The sequence below is a fragment of the Harpia harpyja genome, chromosome 15 (genome assembly GCF_026419915.1).
Source record: "Harpia harpyja isolate bHarHar1 chromosome 15, bHarHar1 primary haplotype, whole genome shotgun sequence".
NCBI classification, from domain to species: domain Eukaryota; kingdom Metazoa; phylum Chordata; class Aves; order Accipitriformes; family Accipitridae; genus Harpia; species Harpia harpyja.
In genome coordinates, this window is record NC_068954.1 from 11,524,682 (window position 1) to 11,545,596 (window position 20,915).

Consider the following 20,915-nt stretch of genomic DNA (forward strand, 5'->3'; position numbering starts at 1 on the left):
TGTCCTGTTTGATAGAATAATTTTCTTTCCTGATTTATGCCAAACTGATCAGTATTTTTTGTGAGGTTTATAGAAAATTCAGCAACTGTTTTCCTTTTAATCAACATTTAATCAAATTTTAAAATCAAAGACTGCAAATTCTGACAGTAATGCTTTTGTTTGCATTAAAGGTCCTTTTCTCACCTGCCTCCACCATTCATACTACCAGAATTTGTAAGTACTCCCAACTGTAATGTTCAACATGTCATGAACCATTGCTGTTTCCCATTATGGCACTTATGCTGTCTATCATTTGAGCTAGCAAAACGTTGGAATTACTTTGACCCATAACTGTTTCCCGCTTGGGAATGATGAGCTCTTGTGCTGAAAGACCTTTCAAGCATCATCACTTATCTCATGGTGAGTTCCACCAGGTATATCAGAGAGGTTCATGGCTCATGAAATGGAGATGTTTTGACAATAAGGAGACTTACAAGTTCTGCCAGCTGTACCAACAGAAACGGTGATGTCTCTGAGCTAGCCAAACAGGACATTCACATGTAATGCACTTTAACCCTTAATGATCCAAAGGATGTACCAGGCCCATCAGTGCTAGCAAACTTGAGTTCTCTCTTAAGGACTTATAAGCTTTAATGGCACACTTCACATTCCATTTCCGTGAGACTATGTGAGGCACAGATGGGACTCCAAATGATCCTCACCACTGCCTGATTGGAAACAAATACGGTAGATTTGACAGGAAGAAGCCCCTCCCTTGCCTTTATAATGTGTTTCCTCTAGCAGTATTGTTATGGCTACTTCTATTTTGGTGATGTGATTGGCTTGCAGATGCTGGTTTAATACATTTTTTCTGCTTTGTGCTGCAAATAATTGGAATGTAACTCATTCAGATTTTAAAAACTTTGAACAAAGCATGGTACTTAGCTTCAGTCTTGCCTTTGCCTTTACACAACGATTGCACCTTCCTTGCTATGCATCACTTAAGTTTTCTGAGCACAGGCAAAGTTCAGCTATCATCAGACAGAGAGGCAGTAAGGGAGCAGGAGCTGTACACCCATAGTAAGAACAAGTCTGCTCAAATGAGGTAGTGATTAATGGGCAGTTTGAAGTCATGTGCCTATATTCACCTCCTCAGTTTCATTTGTGCTGCTGAGATCTGTAGTTGCAACTGAGATTGTGTCAACAATTGCTTTTCAGGAGTTTTCATTTAAAAGTTTTGTTTTTTCATCTTGGCTTTCATCAGAAATGAAAGCTGTCAAGCCACAGTGGATAACTGATTATTCACTATCCTATTCAAACCAAAGATGCCTTTCTTTTTATCTTTGAAAGATCTGTATCCTCAATCAAAAATTAAAGTTTGTCGAATTCCAAATATTGTCTCAAAATGAAACATATAGGGTTTGGGGTTTTTGGGGAGGTGGATATGCACTAAGAAAAAGTTTAAAATATTTTTTAATGTTTTGCTAAATGCTTTTTCAGCAGGAACTCTTTTCTTAAATTCATATTGGCTGAGTGAAAATTGTGGCCAGTCCTCAGCTCCATTTTTCAATCATTTTAATTAACTATTCTCTTAAATTAATTATTATTACTATTATTATTATTATTTGGACATACTAGGCCTCCTTCTATTCCTCAAGATTTTCAGTTCTGGATCACTGAGTTGTCAACCCTCATGCAATGTTTTTAGCACTTTTTCCTCCAGACTGCCCAAACCTCACTGACCAGTGCAAAGGGTATTGTCTGATTCTCTGGTCAGATGTATGTCTTTTTTTATTATTATACATACTTTTGATTGGTCTGTAAATGACCACACTGACTCTTGAAGTAGAGTAGCTTCTTGCATTTTCCTCTCCAATCAGCTCAGATGAATAAATGTGTTAGCATTTCTCTTTCACAAAGCTCTCTTCCTCCCCTACTCTTCCTTCATACCTCTATACAGTTTCCTACCCTATATTGCTGTACTCTCTGTGAATACACTCATTTAGCTACCCATACTGTCAGCGGAGGTTTTGCTACTGAGAAGAAAAACAGCCTTATCACAGGTAAATGCACTAAACATGTTTAAAGGATTCACCTGGAGTTCATTAGGTGAAAGGAACTATATCAAGTAATTTTCTTTCTCTCAGAACTGAGCCTGAATGAACTTGTTTATTCGTGGATAGCAAGAATAGAGTGTTGATTCGGGTGTCTCAGATGGGAACGTTGAGATGACCTGCTCATCAAGGTGGACTTTCTCTATCCTCGTCATGAATATGCCAGGAGGTAACATTTTAAGCTATAGTCCAGACATTATTGAACGCTTCTATTTTTGTGAACAACAACTGAGGTCTAATAATGAGACTCTTTTTTTTTATTGAGTTAAATAAAGAACTCTGAAACATCTGTATACCAGAACAAAGAACAAGTGCATTACAGAGAGGAAAAATAATGGGAGCATATTCAGCAGATGAGGCATTACAGACATTATGGACTCTGTTAATGTTGTAGGCATCAGGATAAGGTATTCTTCAAAGTGTGGGGAATCTTAAGAAAAACAAGACAGCCCAGAGGATCTCGTAGGTCCCTTCTGGCTCTAAACTTTCTGAATATCAGGGTATAATAACTTTGTTCCCAAGGTTCAAGGAACAAATTGTTCCTTCCTCTTTAAATGTGGCTGCTGGAGTCAAAGGGACACCTGTGAGCTTTAGTGGGCAAGAGTGTGACTGAAAGAAAGTAGGTTATTCACTTCAGATAATTAGTTTTTGAGTTATGTAGAAATGATCTAAGATGAAGCATCAAGAATATATGGCAGCAATCTTCAGTAATGCGCTGCCCAGTAGTCAACGTTCTCTTAGGCTCTTACAAGGTTTGCAGTTTATGAAAAACAGTTAAGTGTTTCTGTTACACATTTTGGTTGCCATGTTAACTTGGCTTCCCTCGAACTGCAACAAACCCAAAACACCTCCTTACATACTTGTTTTATGACATTTTATTAGAATGCCAATATAACAGTTTTATAGTAAATGTAGGATATGGCAGGAGACTAAAATAACACCATATTCTCTGAACACTTTAATCTAGGTTTAATAATTTTAAGGTTTTTAGACATTTGTAACTTAACCTGTGGGCATAATCTAGTAGTAACAGTGCTTGAGAGAAGTTATGAGCACTGCACTCTGAGATTACAGTGGCTCAAATAACATAGTGGTTCCAAGGGAAACTAAATCTTTTTAAAACCCCTCAAACATCAGTTTAAACTGTTAACTTTAATTTTATTTTAAATTCATGTTAGAGTAATTGCATCAAGCTGGGATTATGTGTGTTGTCTGATTCTGTCTTACAGCACTTCTGCCTCTTTTAACCATTTCCTCTATGGGTGATTCTTACTTGTTGCTTATTAATGGAGGATTCTCCCTCAAAGGGTGTATTCAGTTAAAATGATACCTTACCAATGAGAGCTTTGCTGGAGCATTACTGGCAGCACATGTAATTTATGTATTGTGAAGGGAAGGGTGTAATGCTTAGTGTATGCAAGGGTAATTTTTTTTTTGCAGAGGATTTGTTAATTAAAAAATAAGTCTTCTGTATCAGAAGAGTAGATGATTTCCATTATTATGGAAATATACGTTTCTTTCTTATACAGGAGAAGATTGCTACTTTTTCTTGATATGGATACATCTTCTTCTCAAACACCCAGCAAGAATGGAAAAAGCAGCAATTTTTACAAGTTTTGCATGTCAATGTGTGTCCATGTTGTGGTGCTTAACATGACACACCTCACAGGAGTCCAAGATGTCAAAATTGTTGAGCAAGCACATCTGAAAATCACACATCCCCTTTAGCCAAAATATTTGTAGCTCAGGGGAACTAGAATTGTTCTGAGAATTCCTATAGACCTCAAAATAATCTTAGGAAAAAAAACCCTAAACTTTATTACCTTTGTTTTACAGCAGAGGAAACTAAGAGACAGAAAGGTTAAAGCCAAAAATGTCACAGAAGGAGTCAACAGAGAATGTGGCTTCTTGTTTGTTTGAGCATTTTGAGAAAAACTCCAAAGAGGTTGAGGAGCCTACAGCAACAGAAACAAGAAAGAAGCTTTATATATCCTTATATATATGCTTTTGTCTAGTGAGTTTAGTCATAGCTGCCCCGCTGCTTAACAAAGACATTTTCTAAAAGGGCAGAGCCTTAAGGCCAAGAAAGACTTCTTTCAACAAATGAAGTCAGTGAACCTTACTTGTGTTAGCAGAAGAGGAGGTAACACCAGGGAAATCTAAGTCTCTAGAGAATTAAGATAGGGCAAACAGCAAACACCAGTACCATGGTCCAGCACTGAGGATGCTGTTTGTATAGGAAGTGCTTAGTTAATTTTTTGTCCAATTTTTCCATCCTGTCTAAACAACTTTAATTCAACTTGATTTTACTCAGACAAGAATTAGTATATGACACATATCCTTCAAAAAAACAGTATAAAATACTGCTAGTGAACAGCTGAGAAGATAGACAGGTGTCTGGAAGAAATTTTTCAAATATCACAGTCTGGCTTTTAAAGGAACCTGAATATGATTTGGACTTCCTTCAGTCCCAAATTCATGTACATGTTTACAATTAATTTAGTGCCTTGCACATAGAAGTTTGATGCTTTAGATTCCTTATGCCTTACAGCTTTTAAGTGTTTTCCTCAGCTGCTGAGCTAAGATAATAAAGGATATGTCATAAAGGCAAATGCCTTGATCCTCCATGGGTCCTGTGTCTCAGTACTGATGGGTTTTGTTATGACTTAGTTTTTGATATTTCCTAAGCAGTATTTCTTCTACTTAATGTTGGATATCAAGCACTGTACCACCTTAACCATAAGTAATTTGCCTTTCCGTGGGACCCTTAGCCCCAGAAAAAAATACCCAGTGACCCTATACATAAGTAAGTGACTAAGAAAACACTGCCTTCTCTGTATAATTGCCTGGACTAATGGAAAAATTTTAAAAACAAAAATCTAAGAAGTTGGTTTCTCCTTCCATCCTATTGGGGTGTTATAACCTCCCTCCATACCACAACACCAATCTGAGACTTCTCAGAAGCTTGCTCCAAATGAGAATTGTCATTTCAAAGACAAGAATGGGCTGCTCTGCTGAGGAAGGGGATAAAGGGAAATGGACACAAAACAGAGTAAAAAGGAAAGCCCTGATGGCTGGGCTCTGCCATATACAAAGTAGGTAGAGTGAACACTGGGGTTTTATCAGTTTCCAGCCTTCAGCTGCTGCCCTACTCCATCTGTAGTTTAAGTCAACCTCTGGCTTTATGACTGAACACTCACCTGAAGTTATGTGCCTAGCCCAGATGATTGTGCCTTTCTCACAAGGAATAACCCAGTGCTATTATGATCAGCAGGGCAGAGATTAAACCAGTCATTTGGTGTATGAGAGCCCCATATATCTTCCTCTTCCTGATTTACAACAGGAATCTGAATCAAAGTATTTCACTCCAGGGAGGAGGCACCTTTGCTCTGTAGGTGAATGTGGGCTCTCTAGCTTGCTTGATTAAAAGTTCTGGTTTGGGTTGTAGCCTGTATATTAACTTGAAAAAGATGGGCTCTAGACCCTCCTCCAAAAAATATTTATTAAAGAATGGCTGGGAGCTGTGTATGTGTGCAGAAGACACATTTTACTGACATTGTATGTTTGCAAACACGGACATATTTTACTGACAAAAACCTGGATGTCTCCAGGATTCATCCAAGCAGGCGCCTTGGAGTTACAGCTGGATTTAGGTGTCTAAAGTGGCAGTTAGACACCTAACTGTTTTTCTGGATTATTCATCACTTTTTTTCCTCCTAGTTTCTCTTTGAATTTCCTCTCTTACTGGAAATCTGTATGTTACAAATAAGCATATCCCCAGCAGCTGGAAGTACGTTAAAGAATACCCACCCTGCAGTATTTCAGGTCTTAATAAAGCCGCTGACCCAAGAAAAAGAAACCTATAAACTTTAGTGCTGGCAGGTGAAGAGATTTTCACTGAACCTGTCTTCTTAGATCACAGATTTTGGCTATGCTGTGTTTATACACTCCTCAGCCATGATACAATATATGTGTATGGGCCACTCTCTATTCCACGTCCTGTCCAACCAGGCCACAAGAGAAAAGGATCACAATTTGTCTCCACACCCCTCACCCCCGGTGGGTGTGCTAATTTCTGTCCAAACAGCCTAAAACGCACAAACCCCCTTTTCTCTTTAGCACATGCACAGTTGTGTGGGGAGCTACTCCCCTGCCTGATGGAGAGAATTCACCTTGTAAACACTTTTACTGTAAAACTTGGCTATGGAATCTCTGCACAAATTCCCCCTTTAATTGCCTTTGATTCTGCTCCCATCACAGACAGTTTCCTCAACATGTCCATAGTTTCTTCACTGCCTTAGCAGAAACCCTCTGCCAAAGATAGCCCACTGAAGGCAAAAGGTAGGAAACAAAATAGCTATTGTAGGATAGTGAGTGTGTCAGTGCAAAGAGCAAAAGGAGTGGAACAAAGAACAAAAGTAACAGAAGCCTGAACAGCCCTAGAATTGAGGACGGAAAAGCTTTTCCTTCTTGTTCCTGCAGCAAGACTGAGACTCAGACTGACTGTGTCTGCTTAAGTCCCAGCTAAAGATTCTGGGTTTCAGAGAATGATTCCAGCTCTATTAATGCCCAGAAATATGTAAAATCAATTTTTTGACTTTGGAGTTCTTCTGTAGGTAACCAAGATATACACAGTATCCTAAATAGGACAACTGAGTGTTGAGTCCAGCCTGAGCACTGTTGACCTATAGAAATAATGTTTAGGACCTGAAAGGGGAGATAATCTGAGCGTACTTATGCTCAATGCACAACCACTTTTCTTAAAAAAGAGATGGGAACTAGACAAACATCTTCTATTATATTGCTTGTGGCTGGGACACTGGTTCAGACCCACCCCACCCTGAAGAAGTTTGAACCTTTTGCTCCCACCCTGTGTGAAAGTACCCCAAGTATTAGGCTGCCAATGAAAGAAGGCAATGTGTGTTATTCTTTTGTGCACACACACATACACACACGTGCGCACACACACATGCAAACACCCAAGTTTATCTCTGTGCATCTGCAAATGGTGCTTGGTCATGAAAACATGTGTTAGGACCATTCCCTGAGAACTGTGGAAATCCCTCCTTTTGGTCCTTTTTTCTAACACTTGTAAGAAATATTATCCTTTGACCTTAAAGGGGACTAAACACAGCCCCTAAGTGAATGGCATGGTACCAGGATGGTGACTCATATGCTGGGAGATAGGTACACTCAATGCAGGGCTAGTGAAAGTAAGTGTAGCCCACGGCTCAGCTCCAAACCTCAGCCATGGCTACAACCAGTCTATCCATTCAGGTTGGTCCCACCTGCCATGAACACAGCAAGAGATTCGCCCTCCCTCTGACCCCTTGTTTCCTTCCTTGTGATGTAGTGGTGGCAAACCTCATGTTTCCACTGCTTTGGTAAAGTGAGGAACACCTAATCCTACAGCAGGTATTAGGAGACAGGGCTTAATATCTCATATCAAGAGAGCCTCTAATTCCATCCCTCCGTGAAATCTGTACCTGCTTAAAAGGCAACTGTATAATCAATGAACAGATGGCACAGGAAGGAAATCGGACTTGGACATCTTTTCTTCTTGGCTATGAGAGCTGGTAAAGAAGGTTAGCCAGAGCCATTTGTCCTCCCATCCCTAACACATACCCCTTTCAAGAATGAACTCTGCATGTTCTGCCCTTATACTGATTAGTTCTGTTTTCATGATGAATGAATGATGGTGGTGATTCTTGCCAAAAAGAAAACCCCTTCAAATGATTAATCTTTAATAAAACTTAAAAGGCTCAAGCATGTTCAAGTGTTATTTGGAAAAATACGGTTAACAGAAGTCATCGAGTCGTAATGTCACCTTCACTTAACTAAATATAAAATCAGCAGATTTGGTGGGTTCAGGCCAAGTCTTACCAGACAGGACTGTGCATTGCAAAGGCTACACCCTACCCACTGGTATTACTTGGCAAGGCTTGCTGGAAGCATCAACAGAGAAAACATAGATTGACTGAGGGGAGGATAGGGCTATCTTTTTTACCACCTTGTATCCTGAAGGCCACAAGCAATATGAGAAAGTGATTGTGTGCCAAATATAGCAGGAGTGTATTTGTGTGCAGCAGATGCTAAAGGAATAGGGTCTAAAACAGGTTAGATGAATAACTCTGCAATTGCCTGCTTCTTCCCACTGATCCCAAGGCAGGCTACTCCAGAGGCAAACTTCTACACTGCAGATTTCTAGAACTGAATAAGACTGTGCTCTTCCCTGTTGTTTTTTGCACTTCCTTCTCAGAAAACAGAATTATTTCAGTTACAATTGCTAGTGATTACCAGTGATCAGTCTCTTGGTAACTCAAGTTAAAAATAAACAACCAAGCAAATATAAACTTAAAAAAATATAATCTTTTGTCTGGTTTTTTGGACCATACTAAACCCTGTACATGTATCAGAGTGGTAAAAGCTCACTGTATATCTGCAGAGACCATTGCACATGGATTTTAAATCCAATGCAATTCAATGATGACTACCCTTATAAAGTCATAGAGACTGAGGGAAATCTCCATTGCAGAAGATTGCTTTGAAGTGAACCTTCAGCCTGACAGTCAATGTCAGGCTGTGCAAATGATGCAAAAATAATATCTGAGAAGAAGGATTCAGCTAAAGATTCTTACTCATTTTTGTCATGTTATTCTGTAAGAATGTTTTGGAGAGTGAAATTTTATTTTTGTAGAAGTCTGAGGAATGTAGGGGTGCTGTAAAATGCCTACAGCTTACATGCCCATGCTGAACTCTAATGCAATGTATTGAGTCAAAGTAGAACAATAATATATGATCAGAAAGTTAATGAACGTGTGAAAATACAAAGCAGTCTCCATTGCAAGTGGCTTGCAAGCAATCCATTCCAGACAAAAAATTTAATATGCCATCCATCAAATAATTTAAAATAAAGCCAGATTAGGAAGCGCTTCAATTAAGAATCCATAAGTAAATGTTAGGAAGTGCGACATATAAGAGTTTTATCTGATCTGAAAAGTTAAACTCAGTCAATTATTCCCCAGCACCTCTTCTGTATTTAGCAATACACTAGTTCACAACAGCAACACAGCTAATTCTAGCAACGGTTGACTTAAACATTGGCTCTAAAAATCTAAAGAATGCAAGTAAGAACAAAAAAGTACAGATTCATTCTTTATTTAAAAAAAACAAACCAAACAAACCCCAAAACACCACAAAACCCTTTGCTGCAGAAAAAAGAAATACAATGGGAAGATCTCTGACAATGACAAAAAAGGTGAAAAGGATGCTATAGTCCTGTAAGACAGGAAGCCAGGATTGTATGGTCACTGGAATGCAATACTGTTAGTTCCTGTGAGAAGTAGATGGAAAATATCTAAACTCAACCACAGCTACAAACATCTGGATGCTCAGCTGCCCTGTTGGCTGAGAGGAAGCAGGTGCAGTTGTCCTCTTGGTTTGAATTAGCCTCACACCGTTCAAGGTAGATGTTACTGGAAGAGGCTAATGGCCCCCAGATGGAAACATGACCAGTCCCAACACAGTGGACAGGACTGTCTGGATTTCAATGGAAGAAATGGAGCTTGGGTATGGTCAGCCACAATAAGGATCTCATCTTTGAAGATTATAACCTTTTCCATACTCTCTTTCCTCAGTAGACCCTCTCCCTTGAGCCAAGCAGAGAGAGATGAGAGCCTCAAGAAGATCTCTGTTAAGAGGAGAGAGACTCAGCTGGCCTGTGCACAGCAAGCCTTCAAGTACTGAGGTGTGCACTGACAGGATGTATCTGTTCAGAAAGCAGATTTGTAACCAACAACATTGTTTAGGTCAACTGACTTGGAAAAAAATAGCTAAACTGTACAACTGTCTGGTTTGCGAATAGCACAGTCTTACCCCAAAGGGGACTAGATTTCAGATGGCGTATGTAAATCGAGCCTGTTTGTGTGGATGAGTGTGACTGTACATGCAAACACTGCATACCTTGTCTTGGGTACCAAGTACCTTTGGCACTTAAATTGCTGTAGAAGCCACGATTAAGACCTCATCTGTATCATTTGCCTATGTACGAATTCAAAATGAAACAGATGCAGAGAAGGTTCATCAAAAGGAAGCTGGACATGAAGCATCCATCATTCTGAACCGGGTTTGTTTAACTTAGGATACAAAAGCCAAGGGAGAGGAATAGCAAGGAAGAGAAACAGTTTAAATTAGCACAAGAACACATGGGTATAATAAACTGTCCATGAGATGTAAGATGTGGGATGTTAGAGTCTGAAATGGCTTTCTAGTAGGGATAAATAAACAAACAAACCCCCAGAATAATTCTCAGTAGCTTTACAAATGGTGCATAAGAAATTAATGAGAAGACAATACAAAACCGGATGCCCAGAGAACAGAGAACCAAATTGCCTTGACTCAGAAAAACCGTTCAAGTTCAGTTTCTAGCCCTAGTTAATTTCTGTAATTATAGGTCTTAGTTGTACCTTTAAGTCATTTTCCTTCCCTAAGGATTATGCTAAGAGTCACAATTCAAAAGGCAACCTCTGCAACTTCCAAAGAACACCAAGAAATGTAAGCATAGACCTCTCTCTTGGATAACTATCCACAGGTAAGAAAAGCAGTATTACCTGATTCCAGCTTTGCCCTTCTTCTTTGGGAGGGGATGGTAATGATCACAGGGTAGTAACTAGCCAGAAGAAGTCGTAATGTCTGACCAGAGAACAGCTGTTAGTGAAGAGGTAAAGTTCAATATTGAGGGTCCCTAGCTCTAAGACATACGTAATGTCTTCAGCTGGTTAAGTTAGGAATTGTTTTCCATCAGAGCCAGAAAGAGTAGAGAAAGTTATCTGGGATAGTCACCAGCCTAATTTTGGATATACTCAGATGAGATACAAGATGCCCTTACTCACATCTTCCATCTTATTCTGTCAGAATTTATCTAAAAGCTTTCTTGACCAATCACAAATGTCCTAGGGCCTATGTTACTGTTTATTCTTGGCTGGCTTTCTCTAGCATTTGAATGTAGATGGGATGAAGATATGGATAGGTTACCTCCAGGATATGAGCTTACAGCAGCTGCTGTTTCTGCTGTTTTGTAGCTCTGCTTCAGCATATTGCTCTCCTTGTGCTCCGTGACATACATGGGTAAACTGCAAGTAAAAGCATGAAAGTTAGAAATCAAAGTTAAATTTTTTCTATACAGCAAGTTAAAGCATGCATGTAAGTAATGGCTGCAGAGCAACTGGTCAATCAACATAGGACAACCTAGCTTGCGCCACAGTAACTGATTTCTGTGTCCTATCTTCTCATCCACTTGAATTCTGATACACTTGAATTCAGGGCTCTGCTGGAGTTTGTTTGATCAAATATGGAAGGACATTAAAATCATAGCCAGCCAGCAGTGCCAGCAATCCCTGTTCTCTGGGCACCACTGCCACCTGCTCAAAAGACAGATTACTATATTCAGTTTGACATAAGAACTCTGCTTTTCCTCAGCTCCTTTCCCTCATTCATTTACACTTGAAGTCAGAAATCCATGTCTTTGGTCCTGCACTAAATCTGCCCCCAAAAGAGATGCTAGCAGTTTAGCAGCTTACTGCTGCTTTATGTGAGCAAGGTTTTATGAAAACATGTACAATTGAGGAAGTAATTTTGGCAAACTGACAGTTCCAGACAAATGCTCCCCAAATTGCTTAAAAATTGCATTGTGACTAAACCAGGACAGAATATAACAGTAGCTGAGACAAGGCCAAGTCAAAGAAAATGCAGGCTGCTAGCAGCTATTTTCCCCTCTGTGAAATACGATATCTAATATTTTTCTTTACATAATCCTGGCAGTTAGGTTGAGTGTTTGTACCTACCTTTTACAGATGGATATACCAGAGCAGAGAATTGATCAAGTGATTTGAACAAAACCATAGGTGAGTTTGGTAGAAGCCATTGACCTAATCCCAGGCCTCTTCATCCATAGCCCCTTTTGGCCCTTTCTTGAGTAGAGAAGCATGGTTTTAGTGCTCACATTCACTATTACACTGGTGACATCCTCTCCTTAGTTGCTTCAATTGCATTTGTTTATTCTGCTGGTGTTCTCTGATCATCCTTATTACCACAAACTGAGCAGAAATTGTTATTTTGAGGTTCATCTTTTTGTTAGACTACTTTCCCATTATTTTCTAAAAGAACTCACAGTAACCTCTTTTAATTCTTTTGGCTCTTCTAGACAATATTTCCATTTTGGCTTCTCAGTGTTATGCTTACATTTTATGATATATACATCCTTTTTTTAATTCTTCCACTATTCCTGCAAAATTTTTTTGAACTTCAGTACCTTTGTCAGTTTTGTGATGTAGACTATTGTACTGAAATTCAAGTGTAATGTAAATTGGAAGTAAGGTTTTATAATAGTCTCTCATGTTTTCTCTATCGCTCTCTTCCATTTTGGAGAACTATCCATGTTTTCCTTTCCTTCACTGCTTTGTTGGCTGTATCGACAGGTGAATTCCTATACCTTGCTACATCCTGGCCTCACACAGGAGTGCTGCCTCCTTTCATGGGATACTTGGTCACTGAGTCTGGATGAACGTAGCCTTCACTGCCTTCTGCCTTGCTGAGTGCAGAATCTGCTGGCTGTGAAGCTTTTTTCTGTGGCTTATGCATTCACAATCCCCACCAAGAAATTGTAAATTTTAGCTCTGAAGAATGTACACGTTGTGTTTTGGGTTATTGTGTGATGGTCTACCCAAAGCGGATTGGAATCAATGGGATCTGTCATCTGGTTTAGCTGACTGTAGTGCAGACACTAAGAAAAAAAGGCAACATTATGTACCTGACTGACTTAATTGACAAAAAAAATCTGTTATCTCTACTAAATAGTCTAGTGTTGCTTACCAAAGTGTCTACATGAAAAAAGGTAGGTCATAGGATGGTGAGCTTTAGCATTGAGAGGTGTTTCCTTTTCCATTACAGGAGTGAGAACTATTTCTAAAGAGATGTCAAAATCTCCAGTTACTGTTTGGTAACAGTAAATAAAAGTAGTAACAGCAAATAAAAGACTCTGTGGCAACACAAATATCACAAAAGAAACCACAAAGATTCCTGCTATAATCATAAGGGAAAGAAAGAGGATATATACATTCTAAAATAGCATTTAACAAAACTCACCCGTACAAAAACATTTAAGCCTCGAGAGACTATTATTCATGTTGAAATATTTGATGAGCGTTATTTTCAAACGCCAGTGCAAAACAGTGTCACACAGAGATTTCCAGATGAAAATTATATTTTCCTTTAAGGCAGAAGCTTCCCAAATCCATGCTTTAACTGCAGAGAGACCGTGAACTGGGGACGATTTCAGCTGCTGCAAACGGATAAAAAAATGCCTTGAGCGCAGGGGGGTTGGAGCAGAGCCCCGGGAGGGGACTGGCCAGCAGGTGGCGAGTTTTCTTCAGAATTGCACTTTCAAGAAAAGATTTTTATGGTCCCGTCTGTTCAATAATGCCCTGACTGTATTATTCCTAGTTTTACATACAAAAGCCTATCTCAAAATAACCTTAAGGTTCTGACCCCAAACCACAAATAGCAGGAAGTTCTCAGTTAGGGTTGAAACTCTGTCAGTGCTTAACCTTCCCCTTGGGCCGAGGTATTACAGCATATTTGGTAGTTAGGATCACCTGATGGCACAAAGCCCCCCCTGTTAGATGACCTTTATCTCTAACACTTCAGCATAGCTGTGTATGATAGCAAATTGTCTTTCCATCTTGACTCTTAACTTCCTTTGCTTTTGTGACTTTTAGCTGATCCCTCGGCTTTATTTCCATGTAGTTTCAGTGGGAATTTATATCCTTTTTGAAAGCTAACACACACACACACAAAAAAAGAAATACAAAAGGAATGCCATTTTTTCTATAGTGCTGGTATATATTTAGAAGCTGCTAAAAACAGGAAAGACATTGTGAGTGATTATACAACTAAAATTCTGATTTCTTATATGTTATCCTCAATAAACCTCATTTTAGGGTTGTTCTAAATAATAACATTCTTGCCAGATCAGTATTTCTATGTACTTTAGCCAGATACTAGTTCTGTATTAGTAACAATAATACTTTGTGTTAAAATAACACCTTTCCACTGAGTACAAGCCAAGAAATTGAATCCGCAGTGACACACTACTGCAGTTGTTAGATAATCCTGTCATTGAAGTCAATGGTAAAAACTCATCCAGGTTTCTGTGGAAGAAAACTGGAACCCCACAACTGCTTCAAAGTCATGCAGTCATGTTAGCAGTGTATATGGCTAGGGATCAACTGGCCTCTGGTAATCAGCATATTATAAAATGAGGGGGCATAGATGTGATTTAGAGGACTGGGGACTGATGTCATTGAATTAAAAATGTCCTTGCCCCCTGTGGAGGGTTGGCCATTGCATCTGCCAGCAGTGCTGGTCAATTAGCTGCAGCCAACTGAAGGGGAAGTGGTGCTGGGGTCACCAGCTGTTGACAACGCCTTTGTGTGCAGCAGGGAAGGTGACCTCAGTGCCTGCGTCTTTAGTCCTGTAGTGGATTCCCCTGTCACTGTACAGGAGCTGAAATAGCGGCAGTCCTAAATATTCACTGGAATGGTGAATATCCCAAACCTGTTTTTAAAGTTGACCCCCATTGACTACTGAGCCAGGCTCTGACCTCCCTTGAAGGCTTTCCAAGGCCCAGGCACAGGATATTTAAAATACCACCTGTATTTCTGAGCTGTAGGTCGTGAGTCAACAGATCTGACCCGGCAGAGCTGCCCCAGGAGCCTGTCCAAGGCTGCAGAGGGGGTCTGCACAGGGTCTTCACAATCTTCAGCGCCTCTTCACTCTGCTTTCTCTACTGAAGAGGCATGGCAGTTGGTGCGTCAAGGAATGGAAACGAAATGCTTGAGTGCTCACAGCTCTGGGAAGAGGGTCGGAGTTCTGTGGCACAAACACAGGACGAATCTCCCCTCATGCTACTGCATGTGGACTGAATGTGCCTTTGGGCTCCGGTGCCCAGTCTATCAGGGTGAGGAGATATGAGTATTGGCAATTGACTGAACTTAGAGCCCTGTTTCATTACTTATCCCAGGATCTATGCAGCGAACAAAGCCAGAACAAGATCCCAAATAATTAGGATATAAAACCTGGACTCCTGTTTGTATTGCTGTCTTCAGTCTTGCTAAGCCCAAAGGAGATGCTGAATTGCTGTCATGAAGTGTTGCTGTGATAAGTACTAGGAAAAGCTTTTCCAACCACTTCTTGCACAAAAAAAAGGTTTCATTTTTCACTTGTAACAAGATTCTTGTCATGTAGGTGTATGATCTATCAACTGCTGCAGATATGTACTTTATCAACTACTGAAGATAAAGCCTGATAAAAATGCAGAAATAGAAAAGACTTATACCCATCCCACTTACTTTCAGGCAATTAATTGAGATGCCAAAAATAGACACCATTGGCTCTGTGTATGTGCTGGCATATGGTCAATCAAAAAACTGAAAGGTTTCTCTGAAATGTGAATCAGATCTCAATGTGGGTTGGATTTACCTCCACTGTCTGAAGAATCTGGGAGCCAACACTCCTAAATTAGGTACAACAGTTTAATTGGAAGAGTAACAGTCTGGGCTGAGTTACAGGTATAGTGAGGTCAGAGAATGAATTTCCTTTGCTTTTGGGAAGTGCTAGATCCACTGGAGGTTACTAGCCCAATGTCACTGTGATGAAATCCTTCAAGGGAAGATAAATCTTGTGGAATCCTGATTCCAGTCCCGTGTTTGACAGACCAAGCAAATGTTGCCTTCATTCTCTGAAAGTTATGGAGTTCTCCTTTAATCATCAGCTATAGTAAATATAAGCCTTATCAAATACAAGTTATTCCAAAAATTTCAAAAGGTAAAGGTGGCTGACATTCTTTGAATCAATATACTTGTACCTCTATTCTACCGTGCACACTGTAAGCCCGTCTGTCTTAATCTCTCTCTATGTCTACATATACCTACAAAGGTAATTTCCTTTTCTAGGTATACATATGTATACATATGTACCTCTAATTCCATACATACCTTTTTTCTACCACCTAGAAATAATTCTTTCACCTCTGTGAGATATCATTCTTTGTGATCCTTTTTCCTAGCCAAACCTGAGCTGAATGTGTTGGAGGATACCCCTACTAATTTTCCAGGCTAGTAGAAATGTATATTTTATAGCAGTAGAGAAAGGGCTTCTCTGTAAAACATGTGGCATAGGCATAATCCACAGCAAAATGATGTGATGTCCAGGTTTTGCTGGCATTCCACTTGAGCATCCCAATTCACACTGGTCTTTGTCTCATAGGCCCATTCTGAGCTCATGTCACCAAAACCTTCAGTTCCTGTGGGGTCATTAAATCCTTACTCAATTTCCAGCAGATATGGGAATTGTATGTGAACGAATGCAATGTACACAAATCATTCCAGCCACCCTTGTATTAAATGAACTTTTTTTAAGAAGATGGTTTTGACCTGATAGAATATAATGCTTTCAAGGGAACCATATAGCCATTACAATCCATCATATAAATGAATACTTAGGGACACCTAAATCCAAAGATTATTTGACTGTTATACATATACTTGCACAAAGGGGGCTGGAGGATAGACCCCTCAAATCTGCAGTGAAAACATCTGTACTTTTAGGAAATTCTTCTTAAATATGAGCACATACATAAACTTTCTCAGATTTCCAAAATGATCAGTTCATTTTAAATCAAAGTGACCCCCAGCATCAAATTACATTTTGGATGTATTGCTAGCAAATTATCAGTTTAAAAAAGCAAAGGGTTTTAGAATGATAAAGGGTATTTTATATGACCCGTTCTGATTGCGGACTCTGGCTTCTCTGTAACCTGATGGGTTTTCACGTGTTATTAATTATTGTGTACTGTACTCCTTTAACATCTACGGCAGATACGGTGAAGCTGAGGAAAAGCAAGCAATGTAAAATACAAAAATGTTCTCCAAACCCTGCTTTCGCTTCCTTTTGTTGCTCTCTTGTAATGTAAAAACAGATAAATGGTTTCCTCTTTCAAATACAACAAAAAGAAATGACTCCTGGGAGGAGCCCTGGGATGCCAAGTTTGAGCCTGGATTGAATTTTTATGACCACTGTAAAAACTCCTGAAAATAGGAAATTATAATGGAAATGCTGACTCTCACTGCAGCAGTGTGAGCAGCATCACCACGGCATTATTAGTGATCTAAAGGGGCTGGAAGTTAAAGTGGAATCATTTACACAACCGACTTCACACCACTTTGCAAACAAGGGCTGTGGGGGGGTGTGGGGGGAGAGATCTTGCACTTAATTAGCTGCTTGCAAAATCCATTGTGATTCTTGAAGAAGACAAATCCCCTATCGCTCTATTCCGTGCTCTGGATTTTCTTTCCCAGCCGGCAGAAGTTGCTGGCAGAGGTCTGTCCCTGCTGGGTGACCAGCCCACGCCGTGGAAGGGGCACGGGGCCATGCCATGCCGTAACTCCTTGCGTAGGCACAGGGGGGCTGTGCTTCCGCGCCGGCGGATCGCTCCCCCTCTGCAGTAGCTCGCTAGCGAAGCGCAGCGATATATTAAGGCACCGGCTCACATCTCAGCACCGCGCTAAAAATCAAGCAAACGATTTCCCCCTTACTAACAAAATGGAGATGCTCCAGAGTTTGGCTTTTATTTTCAGGGAGTCCTAGAAGTAGAAGTTGTTTCTTTTTTTGGCAAAAGTTGCCAGAACAATGTTCTATCCATCTCTGTGCCGATTTGGGTTTTGGGGGATGGGGGCGGGCGTTGCTATCAGAAGAGCATTTACCCGCACGGCGGGAGCAGTTTCCACCCGCGGTTTTTTCCCGCTATTCTTCCGTGTCTTGTCATTAGCAGCTATTAAAATAATAAGGCTACATGGGACCTGAGGAGCGAACTGGGGGCCGGGAAAGAGGAGGGGACCAGTTTCGGAAAGGGGGTGCTGGAGCGCCCGCGCTGCCGCCGCCCCCCGCGCTCCCCGTCCGCGCTCCAGCGCGCTTCGGGCTCAGCCCCGACGGGCTCGTTTCCCTCCCTGGCCCTTTCTGGCTCTCCCGTTTCCATCCGAGTCCGGTTCATCCCAAGGGGGGGCGGTCAGAGCCCGCACACTCTAATCCTTCACCGCGGTCAACACCAAAACCGCAGGAAGAGGAAAAACCAGGCAAAGCGAAGGAAAGCAGGGAAAAAAAAAAATTAAAAAAATAATAAAAAAACCCCAACGACAACAAAAAACCCCAACCAACAATATATATATGAATATAGCCCCCAGGTGCCACTGATAACCAGGGGGCCCGTCTCGAGGCGGACACCTTGCCCGGGGAGGCATGAGGGCGAGGGGGGGACGCTGCCGTGCACTTGTGCCTGCTCTTCCCTGCGTGTCTGCCGCCGGGGCTGGCTCCGTCCCTCCCAGCGAGGAGGCTCCGGGCGCGGAGAGGCTTTTGGAAACGCCGCCGAGCACAGCCGGCTGCTCTGCCCTGCTCCCCGCTCCCTTCCCCCGGGAGGTTTGGGAACTGCAGGGCTGCCGACCGGAGGCAGCTTTGACCAGCTCCCCCCCTCCACTGCCGCGTTGCGGGGGGCGAGATGTTTGCTGGACTCCGGGCGGCGATGCAGCCCTTGAAACCCGCCGAGCAAACAAATATCCCCACCCTGCCCCGCCGGACCCGCTCCTCCTCGCAAGCCCAGCGAGGCGCCTGCGGCTGATGCTTCGCAAGTGGCACGGTTGTTTCTCCTCAGTAAAAGATTTTTCAAGGGACAAGCGCCGTTCCCCGGTGGGGAGAAAGTCCCACGGAAGCAAAGGGAGTTTTATCCCGCACATGGCTACGGGATGGGGCCGGGAATCGTTATTCTTGCAAAGGTTAAGTGCGTCCAGAAGGTGAAGCCGGGTGCCCCAGCTGAGGGAGGGAGAAGGAACATCAGTCAGGCTGCGCAGCCCTCTCCCAGCACACGTGTCGGTGCATCCAGGGATGCCCGGCATCCACAGGAGCTTAAACCAGAGGAGGAGCGATCCCCAGTACCTGCGCTGCGCAGGATTAGCCCTCGGACCCAGAACTCGTTGGAGACGAGGTGACAAGCGCAGCGGGCTCCCTCCGGGAGGGAAGGAGAAATGCCCTCAGGTGCGCTGCCCGTGCCCCCTAAGTCTGCTCCGCAGGTGGGGCACGGAGCTCCGGCCCCGGCCCCGGCCCCGGCCCCGGCAGCGGCGGGGCGAGGCGGCAGCGCTCGGCGCCGGCCCCGGCGCTGCGGGAGCGGAGCTGGGAAGCAGCCCCGGTGGGGTGGCCGGCTGCTGCTGTCCGGGATGCTGCTCCCCGAAAAAAGGGGGGCACAGCCCGGGGCGGGGGCGGGGGGGGCTTCACCTTGCAGATACGTGGGGCAGGATGGGGGCGGGGATGGTTTTGGGAAGCGGGTACAGGTGGGAAAGAGGGATCGGGGCTCCGGTCTCTCCAGTCACCCCACAGATTTCTCTTGAAACGAATTGGGTTTCGCTGTCACGTCTAAATCCTACAAACGTAGCTGGCTTTGGGAGCAGATGCCTTCACTTTTTACGAGTCTCTTGAAGTTGTAACATTCCTAATCGACAGCAGATCTTCGCTGTGGAAAAGCGCAGCGTATTCCCTGCGTGTCAGTGCTAATAGTGGTTTTGTATCCCGTTCCCGGTATTAGGTTCCCCACCGTTACAAGTTGACATAATGCAAATTAGCAAGGGACATCATAAAAATCCATCCGAGAATAAAGGTTTTGGAACAGCATACCCTTCATAACTTAAACACCAGGTATTTAAACCAAATGCACTTAACAAGACAGTTAACCTGAAACTTCAGGTCAATCGCCAGTGGGTTGACAAGTCCAAATATTTCTATTTTTTAACAAATACGTAAATATCAGGCTATACGTTATCCAGGCAGCTTTCAGCTACAGCTTATACTCTGCGATAGAATAATATCCCAACGACCCGCTTTGATTAAAAACTATTTTCGCGTGGGAATAATTTTCTGTGTCTCCCTCCCCCCTAGCCACTGAGATCTTCTACTGCCTTTTATTTCGATGTTTAAGTATTTATTTCGGAATGATGGTTTCTGTAACTGGAAGTGATTTTTTTTTTTTTTGTTCCTTAAAGGCAGCACGTGCAGGTATCATTGCTGTTGTGTTTACCATCTCAACTAATCTGCTACTTCTCTAAAGAGAATTGCGATTTTTGTTTTACTAATGCACGCACCCACCCCCAGCTATACCAACATTATTCCTCTGGGAAAAGAGAAATCTGCGGTTAGAAGAGCATATCTCCGGTCTGTTTCTTGGTTTGGGGACACTTGGGGATCTTACATTCGTGTTGTGACAACAGGACTTGAAAACTATTTTTGAAAATGCAAACTTATTCGAAGGCATCAACTTACAGCATCGGGCACAGGATCACACTCTCGACATTTCGACCCCCAGAACAGGAATAAAAGTGCTAGGTTTTGGGTTTAGGATTTTTTTTGGGGGGGGGGGGCGGGGGGAAGTAATAAGAAAGAAAGAGAGAAAGAAACAAAATAACAGCACGAAATAAGAGAGAACTGAAGAAGCCGGGATGAGGGAACGTCTTTGCTTCGCTTTTGCCTCATAAAAATGCCACTCGTTTACAAAAGGAGGGAACGAAAATCTCTTCGCCTGCCCAGAGCAGTGGGCAGTATTGGACCCCAGACTCTCCCCAGAAATAGAGATGTTTGGGGCATGAAAAGGCAGGGCTAGGGCTTACTTCGCCACGCTACTGTCGTGTTCATCAACGCTTATTCTGCAGGATGATAACGTAGTGATTTCTG